This window comes from Rattus rattus, chromosome 5 (genome assembly GCF_011064425.1).
Source record: "Rattus rattus isolate New Zealand chromosome 5, Rrattus_CSIRO_v1, whole genome shotgun sequence".
Lineage (NCBI taxonomy): Eukaryota > Metazoa > Chordata > Mammalia > Rodentia > Muridae > Rattus > Rattus rattus.
Window position 1 is genome coordinate 80938266 of NC_046158.1, and position 9357 is coordinate 80947622.

General features: G+C 39.2%; 1 non-coding gene across 1 annotated transcript; it reads right to left on the reverse strand.

The window, feature by feature from the left end:
- Positions 1-8597: 8597 nt before the first annotated feature.
- LOC116902464 lies at positions 8598-8704 on the reverse strand. The gene has a single exon (XR_004388082.1). It is a non-coding gene; the product is annotated as a U6 spliceosomal RNA (small nuclear RNA).
- Between the last annotated feature and the right edge of the window lie 653 nt (positions 8705-9357).

Genomic DNA, 9357 nt, shown 5'->3' on the forward strand with positions numbered 1-9357 from the left:
TCTGTGTGTGTGCATCTTAGCAAGGCAAAAGAAACACTGCTGTGAGCCTCAGAAGCCGCTGCAGAACTTGATTGTCCCCATTCATTCACCACACCCCCTTCCAGACAGCTGTTTCTTCTCAAACTTCAAACATTTCCCTACATACTCTATGCTAACGACCTTGACTGCTATTTCACTGAAACGAATAGACACCATCAAGAGAGAACTGGCATGGGCTTTCTGCCTCTGCAGATTGATGGCCCTGCTGACCCCTTGGACCACGTCTCCTACAGACATGTTCAAGGTCATCACTGAGCGATTTCCTGTCTCCTGCATCATCAGTTTGGTCTTCCTACTAATTCTTCACTTCAGGGCTTAAGCTGGCCATTGGAGCTGATGGATATCTCAGAATCCCTGAACTTGGGGTACTGACCTTTCCTCTGCTCTTTGCTTCAGACTTTTTCAAGAGAAAAGTTTGCTCTCATTGCCCAATCCTTTTTCTTTCCCAGGCTTGAGAGTTTGGCTGGACCTTTGTCCATATCACGCAACTGAAAGGACCGTCATAGCCTTGTCAGCAAACAGTTTTACCTACTGAGATGCCTTACCAGTACTGTTTAATAGACTCAACAAATACATTGTCTTCTACTAGTATAAAATTTGAAGTTGATGAAGTCAGGGAATCAGAGGCTGTATGGTTGGGTCACGATGATTGAACTATTAGAGAAGTGATTTTAATTCACATGTACACTGATGTTGTGATATTCATCTTCTAACACAGAGAGACTACATGGAATTTTATGTACAATGTGCTGTATTTACTTAGGGGAACAGTATCAAGTCAGGTGTTTACTATTTACATGGACTGTTTCTGTGAAACTGACTTCTTATAGAAAAGGAAGCAATTCCTCAGAAATGGCAATGTGAAATAAGTGAGGAGAGTAATTACCTGGGTAATTGCAAGGAAATACCCAGAGCAGATATGCACAATTAGATTTCCAGGCTCAAGTTGCTTCACAGCAGAATTTGATTATTAATTGACATTTATCATCTTTAATAAAGTTTAGTGACATAATAATAATTGTTCTAGATTGAAATATTTGTAAACTGTGGTCTTTATATTCTTATGAAATCATTATATCTTTTGTTCACTGTATTCATGTTTCTATGCAAAGCCTATTTTATATCTAAAATTTATTCAGTGAAGAGTTCAGTATTATAAAATTGCTTTAAGGAGCTTCATTTTGTGGTGAATACTAAAATATTTCTCATTAGTTTGCTTCTCCCAAACTGTTTGTGTGAACCATGTCATATTTAACAAAATATCTCTACTGAGTCAAACAAATACTTAAATGATAAAAAAATTAATATAAAACGTTCTCTCTAAGTTCCCAATGCACTGAAGACTGCAGATGCTTACCTATTCAGCAAATCTGTAAAAGTTGTTTAAAACCATTTGTCATAAGAAAAAATTTTACATTTTCCAAAAAGATTTTACATAGCTATTTCCCTTTCATTCATTTTTCTTTTTCTTTTTTTATTGGATATTTTTTATTTACATTTCAAATGTTATCCTCTTTCCCACTTTCCTGCCCATAAACCCTTATCCTATGCCCCTCCCCCCTCTTCTATGAGGATGTTTGCCCTGCCCAACGACCCACCCCTTCCTGACCCCCGCCATGATATTCCCCTACAATAGGGGTCCAGCCTTGGCAGGACCAAGGGCTTCTTCTCCCATTGGTGCCCAACTAGGCCATCCTCTGCTACATATGCAGTTGGAGCCATGGGTTTGTCCATGTGTACTCTTTGGGTAGTGGTTTAGTCCCTAGAAGCTCTGGTTGGTTGGTATTGTTATTCTTATGGGGTTGCAAGCCCCTTCAATTCCTTCAATCCTTTTGCTAAATCCTCCAGTGGGGACCCTATTCTCAGTCCAATGGTTTGCTGCTAGCATTCACCTCTGTATTTGTCATGCTCTGGCAGAGCCTCTCAGGAGACAGCAGTATCAGGCTCCTGTCAGCATGCACTTCTTGGCATCAGCAATATTGTCTGGATTTGGTGGCTCTATGTATATAGGCTGGATCCCCCGTTGGGGCAGACGCAGAAAGGCCATTTCTTCATTCTCTGCTCCAAACTTTGACTCCATATCTCCTCCTATGAATATTTTTGTTCCCCCATCTAAGAAGGACGGAAGCATCTGCACTTCAGTCCTTCTTCTTGAGCTTCATGTGGTCGGTGGATTGTATCTTGGGTAATTTGTGAATTTGGGCAAATATCCACTTATCAGTGAGTGCATACCATGTGGGGTGTGTGTGTGTGTGTGTGTGTGTGTGTGTGTGTGTGTGTCTGTCTGTCTGTCTGTCTGTGTGTGTCTGTGTGTGATTGAGTTATCTTACTCAGGATGATGCTTTCTAGTTCTATCTATTTTCATATGAATTTCATGAAGTCATTGTTTTTGATAGCTGAGTAGTACTCCATTGTGTAGATGTACCAGATTTTCTGGGCCCATTCCTCTGTTGAAGGGTATCTGGACTCTTTCCAGCTTCCGTATGGCTGCTATGAATATAGCGGAATATGTATCCTTGTTATATGTTGGAGCATCCTTTGGGTATATGCCCAGGAGTGGTATAGCTGGGTTCTCAGGAAGTACTATGTCCAGTTCTCTGAGGAACCTCCAGACTGATTTCCAGAGTGGTTATTCCAGCTTGCAATTCCACCAACAATGGAGGAGTGTTCCACTTTCTCCATATCCTTGACAGCATCGGTTGTCTTTTGATCTTAGCCATTCTGACTGGTGTGAGGTTAAATCTCAGGGATGTTTTGATTTGCATTTCCCTGATGACTAAGGATGTTGAACATTTCTTTAGGTGTTTCTCAGCCATTCGGCATTCCTCAGCTGAGAATTCTTTGTTTAGCTCTGTACCACATTTTTAATAGGGTTATTTGACTCTCTGGAGTCCAACTTCTTGAGTTCTTTGTATATATTGTATATTACCCTCTACCAGATGTAGGATTAGTAAAGATCTTTTCCCAATCTGTTGGTTGCCATTTTGTCCTAATGACAGTATCCTTTGCCTTACAGAAGCTTTGCAATTTTAAGAGGTCCCATTTGTCGATTCTTGATCTTAGAGCATAAGCCATTGGTGTTTTGTTCAGGAAATTTTCTCCAGTGCCCATGTGTTCCAGGCTCTTCCCTACTTTTTCTTCTAATAGGTTGAGTGTATCTAGTTTGATGTGGAGGTCCTTGATCCACTTGAACTTGAGCTTTGTACGGGGTGATAAGAATGGACCAATTTGCATTCTTCTACATGCTGACCTCCAGTTGAACCAGCACCATTTGTTGAAAATGATATCTTTTTTCCATTGGATTGTTTTAACTCCTTTGTCAAAGATCAAGTGGCCATAGGTGTGTGGGTTCATTTCTGGGTCTTCAATTCTATTCCATTGATCTACCTGCCTGTCTGTACCAATACCATACAGTTTTTATCACTGTTGCTCTGTAATACTGCTTGAGGTCTGGGAGGGTGATTCCCCCAGAAGTTCTTGTATACTTGAGGATAGTTTTTGCTATCCTTGGTTTTGTGTTATTCCAAATGAATTTGCAAATTGCTCTTTCTAACTCTATGAAGAATTGAGTTGGAATTTTGGTGGGGATTGCATTGAAATCTGTAGATTGCTTTTGGCAAGGTGGCTATTTTTACAATATTAATCCTGCCAATCCATGAGCCTGGGAGGTTTTTCTATCTTCTGAGATCTTCTACAATTTCTTTCTTCAGAGACTTGAAGTTCTGTTCATACTTATCTTTCACTTGCTTGGTTAGAGTCACACCAAGAGGTATTTTATATTATTGGTGACTATTGTGAAGGGAATTGTTTCCTAAATTTCTTTCTCATACTGTTTATCCTTTGAATAGAGGAAGGCTACTGATTTGTTTGAGTTAATTTTATACCCAGCCACTTTGCTGAAGTTGTTTAACAGGCTTAGTAGTTCTCTGGTGGAACTATCATATCATCTGCAAATAGTGATAGTTTCACTTCTTCCTTTCCAATTTGTATCCTTTAACCTCCTTTTGTTGTCTGATTGCTCTGGCTAGGATTTTGAGTACTATATTGAATAGGTAGGGAGAGAGTGGGCAACCTTGTCTAGTCCCTGATTTTTAGTGGGATTGCTTCAAGTTTCTCTCCATTTAGTTGGATGTTGGCTACTTGTTTGCTGTATATTCCTTTTACTATGTTTAGGTATGGGCCTTGTGTTCCTGATCTTTTCAAGACTTTTAACATGAAGGGATGTTGAATTTTGTCAAATGTTTTCTCAGCATCTAATGAGATGATCATGTGGTTTTTATCTTTGAGTTTTTTTATGTAGTGGATTATGTTAATGGAGTTCCATGTATTGAATCATCCCTGGATCCCTGGGATGAAGCCTACTTGATCAGGAGGGATGATCGTTTTGATGTGTTCTTGGATTCGGTTTGTGAGAATTTTATTGAGTATTTTTGCATCGATATTCATAAGGGAAATTGGTCTGAAGTTTTCTTTCTTTGTTGGGGCTTTGTGTGGTTTAGGTATAAGCATAATTGTGGCTTCTTAGAAGGAACTAGGTAATGTTCCTTCTATTTCTATTTTGTGATATAGTTTGGACAGTATTAATATTAGGTCTTCTATGAAAGGCTGATAGAATTCTCTACTAAGCTCATCTGGTCCTGGACTTTTTTTTTTTTTTTTGGTTGGCAGACTTTCAATAACTGCTTCTATTGCTTTAGGGGTTATGGGACTGTTTAGATGGTTTATCTGATCATGATTTAACTTGGTATCTGTCTAAAAAATTGTTCATTTACTCCAGATTTTCCCGATTTGTTGAATATAGACTTTCGTAGTAGAATCTGATGATTTTTTTTAATTTCCTCAGTTTCTGTTGTTATGTCTCTGTTTTCATTTCTGATTTTGTTAATTTGGATACTCTTTGTACCCTCTGCTTAGTATGGCTAAGGGTTTATCTATCTTGTTGATTTTCTCAAAGAACTAGCTCCTGGTTTTGTTGATTCTTTGTACAGTTTTTGTTTTGTTTTGTTTTGTTTTGTTTTGTTTCTACTTGGTTAATTTCAGCCCTGAGTTTGATTATTTCCTGCCGTCTACTCCTCTTGGGTATATTTGCTTCTTTTTGTTCTACAGCTTTTAGGTGTACTGTCAAGCTGCTAGTGTATGCTTTCTCCAGTTTCTTTTTGGAGGCAAACAGAGCTGTAAGTTTTCCTCTAAGCACTGCTTTCATTGTGTCCCTCAAGTTTGGATATGTTGTGACTTCATTTTCATTAAATTCTAGAAAGTCTTTTTAATATTTTTCTTTATTTCTTCCTTGGCCCAGTTATTATTGAGTAGAGCATTGTTCAACTTCCATGTGTATGTGGGCTTTCTGTTGTTTTTATTGTTATCAAAGACCAGTCTTAGCCTTGGTAATCTGATACAATGCATGGGATTATTTCAAGCTTCTTGTATCTGTTGAGGCCTGTTTTGTGACAGATTATATGGTCAGTTTTGGAGAAGGTACCATGAGGTGCTGAGAAGAAGGTACATTCTTTTGTTTAGGATGAAGTGTTCTATAGGTATGTTAAATCCATTTGGTTCATAACTTTTGTTAGTTTCTCTGTGTCTCTGTTTAGTTTTTGTTTCCATGATCTGTCCATTGATGAGAGTAGGGTGTTGAAATCTCCTACTATTATTGTGTGAGGTGCAACGTGTGCTTTGAGCTTTAGTAAGGTTTCTTTTATGAATGTAGGTGCCCTTGTATTTGTACCATAGATATTTAGGATTGAGAGTTCATCTTGGTGGATTTTTCCTTTGATTAATATGAAGTGTTTTTCCTTATCTTTTTTGATAACTTTTGGTTGAAAGTCGATTTTATTCAATATTAGAATGGCTACTCCAGCTTGTTTCTTGGGACCATTTGCTTGGAAAATTGTTTTCCAGCCTTTTACTCTGAGGTAGCATCTGTCTTTGTCACTGAATTGTCTTTCCTTTATGCAACAAAATGTTGGATCCTCTTTATGTATCCAGTTTTTTAGTCTATATCTTTTTATTGGGGAATCTAGTCCATTGATGTTAAGAGGTATTAAGGAATAGTGATTATTGTTATTTTTGTTGTTAGTGGTGGAATTATGTTAGTGTGGCTCTCTTCTTTTGGGTTTGTTGCAAGATGATTGCTTTCTTGCTTTTTCTAGGGTGTAGTTTCCATCCTGTGTTGGAGTTTTCCATCTGTTATCCTTTGTAGTGCTGGATTTGTAGAAAGATATTGTGTAAATTTGGTTTTTTCATGGAATATCTTGGTTTCTCCATCTATGGTAATTGATAGTTTTGCTGGATACAGTAACCTGGGCTGGCATTTGTGTTCTCTTAGGGTCTGTATGACATCTGCCCAGGATCTTCTGACTCATAGTCTCTGGTGAGAAGTCTGTTATAATTCTGATAGGTCCGCCTTTATATGTTACTTGACCTTTTTCCCTTACTGCTTTTAATATTATTTTCTTGTTTTGTGCTTTTGGTGTTTTGAGTATTATATGATGTGAGGAATTTCTTTTCTGGTCCCATCTATTTGGAGTTCTGTAGGCTTCTTGTACATTTATGGGTGTCTCTTTCTTTAGGTTAGGGAAGTTTTCTTCTATAATTTTGTTGAAGATATTTATTGGCCCTTTAAGTTGGGAATCTTAGCTCTCTTCTATAACTATTATCCTTAGATTTGATCTTCTCATTGTGTCCTGGAATTCCTGAATGTATTGGGTTAGAATTGTTCTTCGATGGTTGTGACAATGTTTTCTATGGTATCTTCTGCCCCTGTCTCTCTTTAACTCTTGTATTCTGTTGGTGATGCTTGCTTGCATCTATGGTCCTGATCTCTTTCCTAGCTTTTCTATCTCCAGGGTTTTCTCCCTTTGTGATTTCTTTATTGTTTCTACTTCCATTTTTATTTCCTGCATGGTTTTGTTCAATTCCTTCACCTGTTTGGTTGTTTTCCTGTAATTCTTTAAGGGATTTTTGTGTTCCCTCTTTAAGGACTTCTACTTGTTTACCTGTGTTGTCCTGTATTTCTTTAAGGGAGTTATTTATGTCCTTCTTAAAGTCCTCTATCATCATCATGAGATGTGATTTTAAATCCAAATCTTGCTTTTCTGTTGTGTTTAGATATCCAGTATTTGCTTTGGTGGGAGAACTAGGCTTTGATGATGACAAGTAGTCTTGGTTTCTGTTGCTTTGGTTCCTGGGCTTCCCTCTAGCCATCAGGTTGCCTCTAGTGTTAGCTGGTCTTGCTTTCTCTGACAATGGCTTAACCCTCCTCTAAGCCTGTGTGTCATCACTCCTGAAGACCTGTTTTCTCCCAGTAGAATCTGTGTACAGGGAGCTGTGGGACCGGGTCAGCTCTGGGCACAGTCAGAAACTAGAAAGGTCCTATCCCAGACTGTTCCTGGGTTTATGTATCCTGAGGGCTCCAGTTGGGTCGCTTGGAGTAGAAGAGTTGGTCTTACCTCTGCTCTCAGGTATGTCAGCACTCCTGGTGACTGGCTTCCAGCTCTCGCCAGAGGCAGAGACTGTAAGGATTCTCTCCCTGACTGCTCCTAGGTTCCTCTGTCCAGAGGGCTCTAGATGGGTTCCTCTTGGGCCAGGAATGTGAGCAGAAGTAGTGGTCTCCCCTGAGTTCTCAGGATTGTCCACATTTCTGAAAGTCCAGTTCTGTCCCCCACGGATTTGGGTACAGAGAGCTGTGGGACCCAGTCAGCTCTGGGTGCAGGCAGAAACCAGAAGCGGAATCTTCACATTTGTTCCTCAATGTATCTGTATCCCTACTCTCTCAAGCAATATTTGGTAAATAGTTGATAATAAATATTTGTTGAATGCAACCACCTTTCTCAAAACTTGAAGTCAGTGATCTGTATTTCACATCTCAATAGAGTTACTAGTGGTGGCTTCTTCTTGGAGGTGTTTCTCAAGCCTTCCATAACTCCAAATGCCTGTATTGCCCTATTTACCTTTGGGTCAGGCTTCTTCCCTGTCAGACTTCTGATCCTAATCATAGCCCTCTTTTATGCTTTTCTCCTAGACAATGTCCTTCAGTGAATAGCTCTCAATAGTGCCTCTCTGCTGAACATGTACTGTTTTCTCACTAGCCTCAGCCCCTCCTTTCAACTCCAGACAGTTATACTCTAGCCCTCCTCAGCATCATCCTTTGGCTCGCTGATGCTACCATCTTAACTCTACCCACAGCGCCATTGACTTTCCTTCTCTGTATTTCGTCATCTCACTTCTTCTCCAGACATTTTTCTAGAAACGTACTCTAAAATTCCTTTTGAGGTAGAATCTATTTTAGTCACTATAAACAAAACAAAAAAAAACAAAATGCCTGCCATATCATAAGTACTCGATGCACATTTTCTGAATTTTTTTTCACTTTTTTTTCTCCATCTTTATTAACTTGGGTATTTCTTATTTACATTTCAATTGTTATTCCCTTTCCCGGTTTCCAGGCCAACATCCCCCTAACACCTCCTCCTCCCCTTCTATATGGGTGTTCCCCTCCCCATCCCCCCATTACTGCCCTCCCCCCAACAATCCCGTTCACTGGGGGGTTCAGTCTTAGCAAAAATATGGAACGCTTCATGAATTTGCATGTCATCCTTGCGCAGAGGCCGTGTTAATCGTCTCTGTATCGTTCCAATTTTAGTATATGTGCTGCCGAAGTGAACACCATTTTCTGAATTCTTGATGGTGATCTCTCCACTGGGGAAACATAGTTTGGGTCACTTCTGCTTACTTTAACTTGTGATATTTTTAGAGTGGGACTAAGGACAAGATCAAGAAGATAGTGCTTAATTCATGGTAGCTGTTCAATTAATATTTGTTTACCTTCCTTTCTGTAAATCCCACTTAATATAAGAATAGTGTATTCTTTTAGACTGCTTTATTAAGTGTTTGGGATCAACATAATATTTCAAGATAGGTATTTCTTCTGTTTAAGATTAAATTGAAGCTCAGAAAATAAATACACAGAATATAAACAAAGGACTATATGTAAACATCTCAGCATAATACCTGTCAGGTATTTGGTGTGCTCTTCAAATATTAGCTTCTTCCCAGGAACCCCTAGCTCTCCTCAAGGTCATTGATATTCAGATAAATCATGGGAACCACTTTGCAACAGCACATCTCCAGTAAATCTGGTTTGGCGTTTGGAGAACTGGTGAATGTTCACCACTTTTGCCTTTTTCTTTTAAATAATAGGACCCATTCTTGAACTGAATGAAATTATAGCCCAGGAGCACTCATTCCCAGTGTTGGCAAGGCACCGTTCAGTGCTTTGAGGCAGTAACGGGCATTCTTCCCCATGGCCCTGAGCTCTTC